This window comes from Nothoprocta perdicaria, unplaced genomic scaffold (genome assembly GCF_003342845.1).
Source record: "Nothoprocta perdicaria isolate Ctin4 unplaced genomic scaffold, notPer1 scaffold_68, whole genome shotgun sequence".
NCBI lineage: Eukaryota > Metazoa > Chordata > Aves > Tinamiformes > Tinamidae > Nothoprocta > Nothoprocta perdicaria.
This window is the reverse complement of record NW_020455954.1, coordinates 498714-513937: the sequence shown is the minus strand read 5'-3', so window position 1 is coordinate 513937 and position 15224 is coordinate 498714. Positions and strand designations below refer to the sequence as shown.

General features: G+C 44.4%; 1 protein-coding gene across 2 annotated transcripts in view; it reads right to left on the bottom strand.

Moving 5' to 3' along the window:
* Nucleotides 1-15224, bottom strand: part of WNT7B (Wnt family member 7B) — an 88939-nt gene that overhangs the window by 66532 nt on the left and 7183 nt on the right. The gene's annotated exons all lie outside the window — the stretch shown is intronic.

Here is a 15224-nt window from a genome sequence, read left to right as displayed (position 1 = left end):
CAGCTTAACTCCAATGCACTACTGATACTTTAATGTATTCACAGGCAACCTGCCTGCACTGCTGCAATTATAGGTCAGATGAGCCTATCCACTCCATTTTCTCCCTCAATAGAATTCAAACCTATTCCCAAAGTTACAGATCCAGTGAGGCTGGAGATTTTGACAAAAGGTTGTGTTAAAGTTAGTCCTAGATCTAGTCCAGCTCCAGAGGTGGTGCAATACAGAGGGCAAGAGAAAGCAGGTATATAAATACTAAGAAGAAGGCATGTAGACAACAGCTTAAAGGAAGAGATGAGTATCATGCTGATATTGGTTTGCCTTTGTGCTCTTCAGGGTGGTATGCAGTAAAGCCCAGCATTTTTCTGTCTGGTCTGAAAAGTGTCTGTCTACCGCCAGGCATTTTTGAAAAATTCCTTGCCTCTCAGTAGCTCARTTTTGCTCTTCACAATTTTCAGATTTCTGACAGAACTGCTGGTGACAGTTGTAATAAATATTCTGCAAAACACTGTGGTGATGATTCTCTGAATGCCTTTGTGGTTTGCTGTCCAGAGTTATAACAACCTGTGCTTGCCCAGATGTGTGTTCTCAGCTCAGAAGCACCAGAGCCGGCGTTTACCCTTCTGCCCAAGGGGCTGCACACACGTGCACCCGGGTGCTGCTGGGCTCATGCATGAGCCTCTCTACACGTATTTAGACTCTGCTTCTTAGTTTCTGAGTAACACAGCTCTGTGTTCACATCTCAGTGAGAATCGATAACTTCAGGTGTATGCAAAGGTACAGGACTCACCGATACAAATCATAGGTGATTTCTCAGCCTCACTTCAGCTTAGGGTGGTTCTCTATCGGTTATCTCCTTCCTTAATCATTTTATTTTAGAGGAAATGATGGAGGGAAGAGAGAAAGAGAAAAATGCAGTTTTGTGATGGTATGACCGGAGATTCGGTTCAAACTGGTGTAGCTACGCTGAGATTAGTTTTGGTGAAATAGTTTRTTTCAGATGACAGTCTGGCTCTGTTCATCTCAAGGACTTTAATTTAAGCTCCTCAAAAGGATGAGATAAAATAGCCAGCTTACAATAACATCTGCCTGGTCTTAGGCCTGTGCGTATAGGTCCTTAGTGAAAACTGCTGAGTGAAATCTTGAGAATAAGGCTGCTAAGACATACATTAAATAATATATGTGTGTATGAGGCAACCATTTCAGCTAACGCTGGTTCAAACTTTGGAAGCAGAATTCTAAACAAGGCAAAAAAGAATATCCAAAAATCACTCCAACCCATAAAGTGCCTTCTCATGAATGTTTCTCTAGCTTCTAAACCCCTTACATATGCCTGTGTTCATGAGGAAAAGCAACAGAAAGGAAAAATATATCAACAATGCATGGTACTCAACTTAGTTTTATATAAATAAAGGAATATCCCAAAATACCAAGTAAGAAGTTAAAAAAAATATATAGTACATGGATGCTATAAAAGCCAAGGTCTCTCTCATGTGCCAAGCAACAACTCCTATATATATTTTTAAAATAAAACCTAGTCAGATGAAATATTCAGAAGAGTTCTAGAAATGGCAAGAAAGGAGCTGACTTTCATTTGAGAAGAAATCTTGGTTTGGCTGCATGCATTCAACACTATACCATCTATAAGCTTGATTTTAAAATGAATTTGTGCTTTGCAGAAAGCAAACGCAGAACATTGCTCAGACTGCCTGAGCTCACACTTACACACCAGTATTACACTGTGATTGCTGTGAGCAGAGAATTGTGATAGCAGGCATTAGCACTCTGCACTCCTGTTTTACAATCTCAGGTTAAAAAATGCATTTTTTTTTCCCCTAGTGCCCCAATACTCACAAATGAAATTTTGTAAACTGAGCCTTTAATCCATGGCCCCATTATTATTGTATCATTATTGCGTTTCTAAACTTCAAAGTGCACCTCTGTAAGACACTCGGACTTTCGTTTTAGTGGATGATAGGGTATTGGGATGCTAAGTAGTAAAATTGTCCTTGAGAGTTTATATTCAAGAGCTTTTCACCAGACCCCCAAATCCTGCAACCGTAGAGCTAAGCACAATTTATGTGGAGCAGCCACGCAGAAAATCTTCTTCCAAAGCCAAATTCTCTTATTGATGTAAACTCTGCTTTGTCTCTCACCTCTTTTACATTCCCTCTCCTGCACCTCTGCCCCCTCTTTCCCTCCTCAAAAGGGGATCATCCTTTGCTGGATGAAATTACCCCTCTAAGGAGACTGCTCTGGCCTTTGTTGCCTCCCATGCTCCCCAGTGATGCTCAGTCACATCCCTCCTCAGGGACAAATCTGCATAAGAGCCGCATGTCTTTTGGGTGAGATTGTCTTCTTGAGTTGCTCTGCTCGTGCTCGCTGCTCCTATTTCCTAGCTTGTCTTCCAGTTCCATGTACTCCTGTCCAGGCTACATTCCTAATGCTGAGTCGCAAGYGTGCTCTCAGGTAATCAAACTTGGGATCAGCAAACAGAGCCACGGCTCTGGCCGATGCACAGGCTGAATGATGATCTAACACCTAAATTTAAACTTGGTTTGGGAAGGAATTAACCAGTGTTGAAATCCCTTTGTATTCAGGGAAGGGCATACAAGGGTGCTGAGCACTGCATGTGTCCTATGTTTTCTAGATTTGGGAAGTAAGCCACCTAAATACATGCGTGTAACTACAAGTTTTAAGCCAACCTGCTTAGATTTCTCCATTGCTTTCTTGTATTTGATCCTCAGCTGCTACTGAAAGGTAAGTTTCTATTCTGAAAATAGAAGCTGAACATAAAAGGACTCCAAATAAGTGGAGAAACTTAAAAAAAAAAAGAGAGGACTTTCTAGTGATACAATTTTTTTAAAGAATTATGTATTCTATACATATCTGTATCTCTGTATATAATCTTTCAAATCTAATCTTTTCTCTAYTCTTTCCAGCTTCTTTTATTTTGCCTAACAGAAACAACTTTTTGCAGTGGAAACATCCATTGAATAATTTTTTTTTTTTGGCTTATCATTTTAAACAAAATAAAAGGGATAAAATATATGTTTCACAGACTAAATAGCAATAAACCACTGTGAGATATCTACACATATGCTCCTGGCTCTTTCCTTGTGTGATGGAAAGCAGATCCTTTCAGGACCTCATAGCTAACTGCCTTCCTCATACAGCTTATCAATTCTTCCCTCTGCCTACTGCATCTGATCACAGATAACTGTAGTAGAGCTGCCCAGAATTTTCTTTCTTAACAACCACTGCTTTGATATGCCATTATGGTTAACTTCCACATACTATAGAGAAGATGGTAGGCGAGTCTTGTTCTGAATAACTAAAGCAAACAAAGAAGTGCTCTAGTGCTAACATAAATGGAAACTGTCCTCTACGTCCCACAGAAAAGGAAAAAAAAGCCTCACTTCTTCAGGTTTACTTCAGCTCAGGGGAGCTGGTGGCAGTACTGTACAGCTTTATGCTAGCCAAGAAAGGTCAAAACAGCATTTCTTCATTGTGCTGGACATATATGAGATTCTTATCCTTGTCATTTTCTCAGATGAATTCTCTTTTGAGCATTCACATGCAGCCAAAGGAGGCCATAACATTTATGGGCAATTAAATTAAGAATTAAAGCAGTTGTTCCTGCTTTCAGGTAAGCTGAGAAGAAGCACAATGGCTGGGGCTCTAGGCTGCAATCAGGAAAACTCCATTCCAGTTCTCTGACCCGGCATGATTTGAGCCAAATGCCCAGGGAGTCTCTGTTCAGTGAGTTCATATCTGTGAAATAAGGCATTTCACTACCACCTGGGTTGCCAAATCTTGTAATGGGCTCAGAGACTACAGTCAGAGGGACCAGAGACAATATAAGCAGCATCTGGAAGATCTACAAGAAAAGTTAGCCGATGCCATAGTTCCAATATAAATATCTCAGAAAGAACAAGGGTGAAAAAGAAAGCAACATGATCGTCATTTTAACAACGGTTTTGTTAAACCTCAGGAAACCTCAGCAATTCCTCTTGCTAAAGAGCTGTTCAGTAARTGTGAAGGTATAAGAGCAGATTTACGGCCCGACACAAAACCAACTGAGGTGCTGGAGTGTGTGTCTCCTATCCTTGAAAGCTCATTTTGGATCACAGTTCATGGATCTGCCACCTGCCATCTTCCAAAGTCTCTCCCAGTGCCTGAATCCCTTACAATGAAATAATGAAGATTATACACCTTAAAGAGCTATTCTACACACTGAGGAACAGCAGATCAAAGGGGAATTTAGGACAGTATAAAGTGCAGTCCTCCTTTAATAAAAAAAAAATGTTCCGGGAAATTGTATGGCTCAGGGGATTGGTATTGGGATATGGAGCCTTTCATCGCAGATCCAAACATGACCCAAGTCAGTAGTGACCATAAAAATGGTTACTGTTTGGCAGATGCTTTGTGGCCTAGAGTATTTGAAATGAGTTGATGGTCTTAATCCAGTTCCCAGTGGACAACTATCCACATCACAGAAACCACCACCACAATTGGCACCCTTATTGGCAGCCTTAGCAGGTTGGCCGGGGATTAAATAAGTACAGAGCCTGAGCCACCCGCTTCTGCCTAGCTAGAGGTTGCCCTTCTAGGTCATGGATGAGACACAAGGATGGGGTGGAGTGGGGAGGCTCACACACCCTCTGCTTGTACCCTACTGGTTTTGTGGCGAAGGGGAGGAATTCATTTTCCAGGGCTGTGATTCAGGCACCCTTCCTGAGCACTGTATTCATGCACATGTGTTTCAACATGAATTTGAAGAGAGAGTTTGAAACAGAGAGATTTTCAGGATTAGCTCTCAGGGAAAAAAAAAAAAAAAAAAAAAAAGAACCAAACAAGGAGCTACATTCATTCCTGGGGAATTCATAGTCCTGGGGGTAGTCGTACTGGGGTTGCATTTAACAAAATAGATATAAGCAACCTGTAAAAGTGGCTCCACTTTGAGAAACATTCCTTTCACTGCGTTGCCTTGTCAATCATCGCTTTAATTATCTCACAAGATGTCTTAGAGTGAACAGAATCTGAAAACTTGTGCCAGCTATTGTCAGAAAGCTAGCGATGACTTCTAATTATGTGTACAATATTAACTAGCATGTAAGCGAAGATCTGATACACCTCCAAAAATATATTTGTGCCATGTGAAGAAAAGCAAACTGAGTGCTTCTGTTACCACTGAAAGTATTTTTATTTGCAGAGAGGTAAAATACTCTCCATTTGTCCTTTCCCAACAGGAGAGATCTTTCCCAGTGAGCTGACGGACTTACATCTTTTATTTCTACTGTCTTAACAAAAGACACTACTTAAAAAAACACTACTGTCTTAACAAAATCCTGCGAGAAAAATCCTGCAGTCATTTAGGCAAAATTTGGATGGAGTCAAGATTTACAATGAATGATGTGCATGAGGCAGCACCTAACCAGGCCAAGTAGAGGGCAAATCACGCAGAAATTGCACATATTTTGCTGTGGAAAGTGTAGAGAGAGATCATCCCCTTCCTGCAGCTGAAGTGAGAAAGGTGGGAGTAGGAACCACAGTGCACAGGCAGAAAGATTTCCCCAGARTGACCTGGAATTAGAAGCCAGCTCCTTGCTGTTCTTCTTTATATGCTTTACTATTATATATATTTATATATATATTTATATGCTATATATTTATATGTTTTACTTATATATATATATATATATACATACACATATATATATATGCTGCTCCAGCAGACATGGCAAGCAATGGCACCTCTGCTCAGGTGAAGATAATCCTGCAAGTAGCTGCCCTCCACTTTTTAATCACTTCAGTGGTAGCCAGGGATTCTCATCACCTGTGTGGCTTTGTCACATCAAGTCTTTAATAAGAAGATAGGAACTTGCATGAGTATTTGTCTAACAATTGTCCRTACCTGACTGCAACATATACCTTCTATACCTGACCTGAGTGCACCTGAAATGCAAGGCAGCCTAAAAAAGGAATGCATTTCCTCTCTACAAGAAGGCCTGGCCATGTGGTCTCTCTTGCGGTGCAATGTTGGTGTATTTTGCTTCTTTAAAGTATTCCCTGTAAAATGAAAATTCCAGGAAGTGTCAAACTCTTGAAAGGTGACTTGTCCGCGACACATCTTAAATGGCGTGTGAGCTCCCGGGGACCTGATCCCTTTTGCTTATTTGGGCCTGAATTAATGCTCAGGCTGGTGAGCCTTCATGAGAGGAAACACAAAAGGAAGGTCTAGCTTTGAAAATAATCACAGAACAAAGAGATGAGAAGGATAACCTCTTCTCTGTTATTTGCAAGCATGCAACATAGCAGAGTGCGTAGCCTGACCAGGGACATCCACACACCCCTTGCTGTGCAAACACATGTCAGATGTGAAGAGCACCTTAATATGAGCACTTGACCTAAACTGAACAAATTCCCTAATTGCAGTCAGACAACACTCGAGGGTGTGGTTACCACAGAAAATCACACCCATGGACAGATTCGGAGCACCTGGCTGCACCTCATGCCTCCTCATGCCCCAGGGCCATGATTATCTCATCAGGGGCCACTTGCCAAGTCTTGTTGCTGAGGAGCTGGCTCCAGTACACCATGGGCTGAAGGTGGGGAAAGGAATACAGCAGGGCAGGCACATACATTTGTCCCAAGTGCATTCCTTAACACCAGCTATTCACATGGAGACCATGCCTTGCTTCAGCTTTGAAGGCCAGCTGCACTTGGGAGCTGCAAAGGAGCAGAACTTTCTAGATCCTGTCTTCCACCCCTCACATGTACAGTGAATGCTGGTTGCATTAAGTGTTATGTTGGATATTAATTCCTGGGGGTTGCAGTATGTCGGCTCTGGTGTCCCTGAAGTTGTCATTTTCCAGGCATAGCTTTTCCAACCACTCTGTGCAGCCCCTGTGAGACTCCAGTGAGATAGACGAACTCCCTGCTCACAATTTTCCATCTGTTTTGCGGTTCTCTCCCAAAAGAGGGCAAAGGCAAGGTGAGACACAGGCTTTATGACTACCAAAGTGGTCTGACCATGAAAATAGCACACGGACCTCAAGGTAGGCAGCCATGTGTCTGGGCTAGCTCACCTTGGGCGTGTTGCCTCTGCACACAGGTCCTTCCCACCACCCCTTTCTCTCTCTTTCATCCCCAGTTCAGGGAAACCTCTGCCTCTACCAAGCCTGTTGAGCTTCTCTGAAGCAACGAAGATCATAAAACACAGGACAAAGCTCTGAGCCCAGAGGTAAGTTACTCTTGGTTGAACAAATCTGTCTGGGGAACAAACTTTCAGAGATTAGACTAATCCAGACTCTGATGACCTTAGGTCACGGTGCAAGAACCTCCTCTTTGATATAGCTTTTGCAACATAACCAGAATGACATTAACAACAATAACTTGGCCCCAATCCTCCCCTCATAAGCACCTATCCTCAACAGAGCTTCCCGGGACAGAAGGAGGAAGAACAAAAAAGACTCCAGGAAGTCTATTAGGGATGTGCCGATCTCATGATTGCCRGCAATGCTTGGGTGCTGCCATGAAAGGTGCCAATGGAAGAAAACAACCAAACAACAACCAAACTGTAAAGTTGAATGAGGTACCCTTTCAGCGATGGGAGTGGAGAAAGAGGGTTCTGCCATGGATCAGAAGAAGCCCTGCTTGCCTGCATCCCTCTTTTGGCCCTCATGATAGCATCAGCATCTGCTGTATTTACCCAGACAGATCCAGCCCACAGCAGCAAGGCATGGGTTTAAGCCCTGTTCTTTGCTGCCTGTTCATTGTGCTGTAAAGCAAGTGCAAATCTCCATCCAGCAAAATCTGCTTCTCCTTTAAGGCTCAGCATAACACGCCTGATTCAGAAACGTCCCCCTCATTCCCCTTGAATTTCTCACCCTGAGTCATCAGCCCACAGTACAACTTTAACGTGGAAACTTTTGTGGGTATGTTTTGTTTTCTTTCAAGTTCAGGAAAGAAAAGGTGCAACCAGAGGGGGTGAAAAAAGGAAAAAAAAAAAAAAAAAAACAGCATCTCATGGTTGAGAGGACTCTTTTAACCCACCCGTCACATGGCTCCTTGGAGGGCAGCCAGAGGAGTCATGAGAGATGCTGCCATTCCCCTCCACGCTCTCTTAACCATGTCCTGCCTGCTGCCACGGCTGCCGAGATGCCACCTCACACCTCCCACAAGCCCTGCTCCTGCTCCCATGGGTCCCAGGGATGTGGGAGGCCCCATCCAAGGATGGTGCTTACAACTTGACCCAGTGGCGCTTTCTCCTTGCTGGCCACCCCGCTCTCTAGCTCGGTCACGATCGTTGTCGCCTGTTAAAACCCTGGGAAATGGGGGCCGCCAGGATCAGAGGCACGTGGCCAGTCTGGAAGCGCATCTGTCCTCACCACGGAGAAGAGCCACTTGCAAAGGGGGTCATCCCGCTGCCTGGGCCAGGCCGACTCTGCTAGGGATGGAAGGGGCTTCTCCGGGTGCCTCCGTGCAGCTGGGCTCCAGCGTGCACGTGCAGCCCGGCCGCAGCGCTGCCCTGTGCGGGCGGATTAACTCGCTTGCCATCCTTGCATGAAAGACACTATTATTAAAGAGCAGTCGCATCTTATGGTTATGTCTCCCTTCAGCCAGATTAGGAGGGTGGGTAGGATATCCAGTTCCAGAACTGCCCTGCTCAAACAATTTTATTTTAAATATATCTCAGGTTGTTTGTAGGCAGGCGGTGGTTGATGTCTTTACGGCTTACGCTCAGGTCCAGACGGGAAAGCTGGGCTGCCCTGCAATGCCTTGCATATGGCAAGCAAATGCCACAGTGTTTTGGAATTGCTTCTCCCCTCAAAAAAAATAATAATTTTTCTCTATGTCAGCTCTCATTGGCACCATGGGCCATAGTGATTCTTTCAGCAGCCAATAGAACCAATTCTGGGTTTTGCTTGACATGGAGGAGCGGCCTACCTATTAATCCTTTTGCTGTATATTCTTGGGAAATACGGCCACATTCCCTTTAAATTGCATAATCCAGTGACTTGTGCCAAGGCTGTGCTAGATGGATACTGGAAGAACAAGACTTGGACTGGCTTCATGCTTGACTCTCCCCTMACTTGCACCAGAGTCACTCTGCTGACTTAAGCAAAGCAGCTCCTGATTTAGTAACTTTGAGGACTGTGGATGTCACCCTTGAAGGGAGGTGCCTTTGGGCCTGAAGAGACGAGGGGCAAGAACAGGCCAAAGGGCTGCACAGTCTTAAAGGGGTGGCCCTCCTGAAGAAAAATTAATGACTTTGTGATGCACTACAGGTATGTCCAGGTAAAAGACACAAGCCATTGACGTCATTTTAGCATTTTGCATCTTTCTATCTGGAAAGTGCAAATCWGTAAAGTGCCTAGAGCCCATGCCTGATTAGCAGGAGGCTATAGCACAAATAAACAGTTTAGGAGACACAGAGTAGTCACTAATGGACTTGGTGGCATTTCACAGGAGAAAGTTCCTCTATGCCACATTTGAAACATTTGAGGGTGGTTTTGCCCTCAGTTGCACACTTGCAATACCACTGGATGTCCTTTCTTCCTTAATTACTTAGGAACTCAAGATGAAATCTGACCTTGGACAAAGAGCTGGAACAAAGACTATGACGATTAAGTGGGATTTTTCATAAAAGTGAATTTTATCCTTTGTGGGTTTCTGCCCCTAGGGAAATCTGATCCACAGGCATAGGCTGAAAAGAAAATAAATATTCAAAATTGCAGCTACTACACGGGTACAAACTGTATTACTATTAAGATCATTTCAAGAAAAAAAAAAGACACAGCAGCTCTCTAATTTAGCTCTCTGTCTTCAGATTCATTAAGAAAAGCATGATTTGTTGTAAAATAATTAATAGGTGATAATAACCTTGTCATCCTATATTCTAGGATATCTTGCTGTCTGCTATATCCTTGTAGAATATATTTTCTTTATGACGAGAGCAACTACTTTAGCCTTAGCTATCTTAATTCTAGGAAAACTGTCTATATTTCATGGGAACTGAACGAGATAGCTAACTTCCAGCTTCATTGCACTGTCAAAAAATGCTTTCTACAGGGGAAATAGAGCCTAAGAGAAAAGTATGGAAAAGACAGTTTAGTGCTCTGTATAAAGGTTTGCCCTAACAACTTTTAGACAGTAACAGAAATTGTAGCAGCATATCCCATATGGGCAGGGAACGATCCCAAGAARGCACTTGGCCCCTCTGTATGTAAAATTTCTTCACATTTGCATTAAAGTATTTCTAATACTCCTTCTGCATGATTCTAGCGAGAGTAAATGCATAAGGAATTGCCCTGACGAGAAGTACCCACCAAGTTCTCTATGGCAGAGGAGAACCTTCTGGGGAGGATTGAACTGAGAGTAAAAGTGGGAGAGAGAGCTACCATCCCGTAGAGACTTGACATAGATAACATAATAGTAGGAAAGGTACATGCTTGGCCTTGAGCAAGTTTGTGGTGGTGCTGCCGAGATGGCTCATGAGGAAGCATTAAGGAGAAAGGAAGAACAAAAAGGATGGAAAGAAAAGCAGGCAGGTGGAAGCATAAGTTGCAAAAAGCCCTCAGCTCGGTGCTGCAAGAGGTGTTCTGCAAGCACTACCATGGTAAGAGTCCGTGAAATGACGTGCAAAAACCTACGAGCTGAAGAAATGAGCCTTGCAACATTCATTTGCGCCCTGTAATGCACATCTGCAAACTTTCAACCCAGTTCTCTGTCGCTTGCAGTGGCTTGGGAAGACTAGGGGGTTAAATTGCATTTGGGGGATTAGGAATCTTTCCGACAGTGTTTCGGCCTAAATTACACAGCCCCATGCACTGAGAAAACACTTAGAATCATCCTCCCTTTAGAAAGCCGTAGTGCCAGCTACATGTGCCGTGTTTTTCCTGTTGCATAAAACGTATTTGTCAGCCTAACTGTACAATTGCAGCTTGCTTTGCTTAGCTCTTTAACACCTCCCTTGAAAGATTTTCTTCCGAGGGATTAGCCTTGGTCTTTGGTTAATATGCTAGGGTATCTGCAGTTCATCTTACTCATTCATCTGAATATTTAATGCTACTTTATGTTATGTTAATAAAACAACATATGTAATAATTCCAAGCAGTCTTCCTACCAGTTCAGGATTCACCGTACTGCCTTTCTTAGTAATGACTTAAATCGCGACCTTTTTACTGTTACTTTTTTTTTTTTTCTGTTAGCATGTGCTAGAAATTTGACCACTCAAATCCGCTTGCCACAAAAGAAAGACAGCTATGTACAGATGCATGTGWTTTCAGGAATATCGAGAATATGAGCATCTGGACTATGCCAGGGTGAAGGCCTACCCATCCAGTGTTTAAAACATGGATACAAACCATGAGGTTTGAGCTGAGCAAAAATTTTGGATGGGATGTTTGGTTTTGGGCTACCTCTCAAAGAAGTTAATGGCCCTAACCATTACAGCTACCTAGCAGCTATATCTTTATTACAAACACTCTGCTGTCTGTCAGCTTTGGTACATGCAACAAACCTCTGCCACTTGGGTAAGCCAAGCTCATAGTGGCTTTGACAGCCCAATATCTATATGTTCCTCCCAAGAAAAAAAAAAAAAAAAAGGGCTTAAATTTAGGTGAACCTAGAAAATAGTCTACATCCTTATGAGGTTCACCTGTTCTCTCTCTAAGCGAATGCATCTTTGAGTTGTAACCCAACACAACAGGGTAACAACTGGAGTTGAAACCCTGTTTCAAATTCCCTTATAAATGACTGTTATTAAAGTATAATGTAGAAACAGCAGAGATCGCAACAGAGTTCCCCTTGTGCACTGGACACTGCTCAAGTAGAGATGAAGAGCAAGGCAGTTTGCCCTAAGGAGTTCACAGCTTCAGCCAGTGAGCTGGATGAGGTGCAAGGTCAGGGAAATGAGGTGACGCAGCTCAGCTGGAGAGACACTGCACCCTGGGCCCTGAGCAAGGACCAAGTCCAGATCCATACAATCATAGAATTATAGAATCATTCTGGTTRGAAAAGACCTCCCAAGATCATCGTGCCCAAAGGTAAGCCCTTCAACACTATACTTGTTAAACCATGCCCCTAAGTGCCYTGTCTACATGTTTCTTGAACACTTCCAGGGACCGGGACTCCACCACTTCCCTGAACAGCGTGTTCCAACGCTTAACTACTCTTTCTGAGTAGAAAAATTTCCTAATGTCTAACTTGAACCTCCACTGACACATCTCGAGGCCATTCCCTCTTGTCCCAAACCACACAGAGGTGGAAATACCTCTGGTCTCACTGGGATGTGAAGAGTGAGATGGCTGGTGTAGGTGTGACTACTGCTGCGTCCATTGCAGGGGCTGACATTAAAGGGGATGCTTTGCCCTCCGTCCTCTTGTGGAGGCTGCACCTAACAACGTGCAGGACTGCCTCCAGCAGTCCTAATCTTTGGGGATTAGACGAGAGTGTTTTCCTAAAGGCACATGAAAAACAGATATATTCCTTTTAACCCACTTCCCACAAGCGTGGAGAGGCGCCACTTGCRAAGTGGAATTAGCACAGGCATGAGAGCATCAGCAGAAGAGATGCGGAACACAAACACATTTTTGTCCCGCTGTACTTTGTAACCAGCCAGTACAAACAATCCGCTCACTAATGGACATTATTTGCTATACTGTTATGCTGGAATATGTAGTAGCTTTGAAGATTTATGGAGCTATGGCGACGTATGCACACTCGCTCTCTTATGGGTTATTCCCAATCGCTTCTTAGCAAATAACTGAATTAACTCTGTCTATATACTGGTAGATAATCCCCAAAATAAGCTTCTTAAGAACTGAATCTCATGTTGCTAACGAATGCATCCAGTCTTACAGAAGTGACAGGCATACATGAATGGAGTGTTAGGGCAGCAGCATCTTCTTTAGAAGAAGCTTAATGTATAACTATATATGTGTATAGACAGTCAAACACGCATGGCAAGAAATTGTGCCAAACTGTATTATATATAATCCCATTTTTTAGACATTTATACTAATTACGCTGATATTCTTAAATGTCAGTTTTATACATTAAATATGTAATTGGATTACCAAAATATGTCCAGAGCATTAAAATGCATCAATCATCCTGCAACCAGCTGTTTTATCCTTAGTCGGTTTTATTTCTCAAAAAGTCACAGGCCAATTGCTTCTGGTTGTAAAAATCTATACAGTGGCTCTGAGGGCCAAAGGTTAGTAGGCAAGCACACCCAAAAAAAAAAAAAAAAAAAAAAAAAAAAAGATGACTTTTGCATATAGTGAGCTTGCAATATAAAACTTGTAAAGGAGTTCGCTCCTTGCAAGTAATTCTGGGGGTTGCCCCTTAGCAATTCACTTTCTACCCAGCCTGTCGCTCGCAAAACACTGAGGCCCCAGTGCCGTTTTTGTTCCTGGGGTGGGGAGGGATTTTTGCTTTCCAGCTTTTTGAGCAGACTCGAAGGGCTCTTCCCTCCCGCTCCCGCGCACCGGACCCCTGCGCTCCGCTCGCGCCTGAGCGACGAATTCCCAGCTTGGGAAGAAGGTTTTGGGGTTTTTTTACCGCTACGGTGCCAGCGGCGCCGCAGATGAGGAGCCCAAAGATGATCGGGCAAAACTACCATGACCATGGACAGTCCCTGCGGATGCAGCGAGGGAAACATCGTCCCCTCCACACCCGCAGCAAATCCGCAGCCTCCGAAAGCGCCCCGAGCACTTAGCGCTAAATAAAGCAGTTCCCGCTTCCCTTGTATTTCCCCTCTTCAGCAGTCGCCTTAGTATTATTATTATACTTCTATAGCTTTTGCTTTCGGACCTTATAATTATGTCACACAGCAAGGGAAACCGCTAGTATCCCAGCATCTGGTGTGCGGTTTAAAACTTTTGTTTCGAGATTCGGGCTATTTATAGAAAGAAAACTTGGTAGGATAGTAATTTCCTACGGTTTTGAGAAAAAAAATATGGCTGCGTTTATATTAAAAGGGTGCATTTATTTATTTATTATAGCTCTCTTTCCCTACTTAAAAAAATGAGGAAGACAGCGATGCGTATTTTTGTCTTTTTCTTTCTTTTTTTTTCTTTTTTTTTCTTTTTTTTTTTTTTTTTTTTTTTTTTTTTTTTTTTTTTAAAAAGCAAGTGGTCACCTACCAGCAGACGCATCCTGCCCCTCTGCCCGTGAATACAGCAGACAGCTCTGGCTATTTGGTACAATCAATAGCATCCCACTAAATTAAACCTAACGCGGCCCCATAAATCAAGGCGCTTTAAAAAACAAAACATCAACAACAACAACAAAATCACAGTAAATCAGCAAAACAGTAGCCACGGCATGCGCCTTTCATTAAGAATTAAGAATGCAGAAATAGGCGTCTAGCTTCTTTCTAGAATCGTTTCTAGGGTGCGTTTATTCCTACTTTTTTTGCGCGGCGGTGGGTTATGTGTTTTTTCCACAGCCCGCAGGGAGATGCTGCCCATAGGGAGGCGCACGGCGAGGGGCACACGTGCTCCGCTGTGTGCGTGTGCAAACGCTCGCGCTTCTGCGTGCAGAGACGGAAAGGTACACACAGATAAATCAGCCGCATCCGATTCAAGGGTAGCAGCTTAGGGTTTGCGTTCGCTATCGGAAAACGAATAAGCAAAATGAACCAACAGATAMATGAAAAGGTCTGTGCTCGCCAGGGTGCCAGAGAAAGGAAACCCGCGCGCATCCCGAGGAGGAGGTGACTGCGCGGCCAGCGCTTAGGAAGCGGCTTTTCCCACCGCAGCCCTTCCCCATGGCAGGGGTCACCCTGTCCTGGCTGCTGCCCGCCGGAGACCGGAGCTCTTCCCGGCCCTTCCCGCCGCCCTTCCCGCGCCCCGCGTGGGGGGCGCCGCCGCTTCCCACGGGCGCGGAGGGAGCGACGCTCGCGCGCGCGGAGCGCTGCAGGGTTCAGCGGGGCTCCGCGCCCCGGCGCGGGGCCGCTGCCCCCGCCAGCGCCTCCCTCCCGCTCCCGCGGCGCTTGACAGCTCCCCCCGCAGCCCCTCCGCGCCCGGCCGGGCCCGCGCAGCTCCGCGCAGCCCCGCGGGGACACGGAGCAGCCGGGGGCCCCGCGGCAGCGCCCCGGCAGACCCCCGCCTCTCGCAAAGCCCGCGCGCAGTCGCCGCTGCTCCTTACGCACCGCAACGTTAGAAACAGATATAGATATTAAGAAAAAAAAAAAAAAAACTGAGAACTAAAAT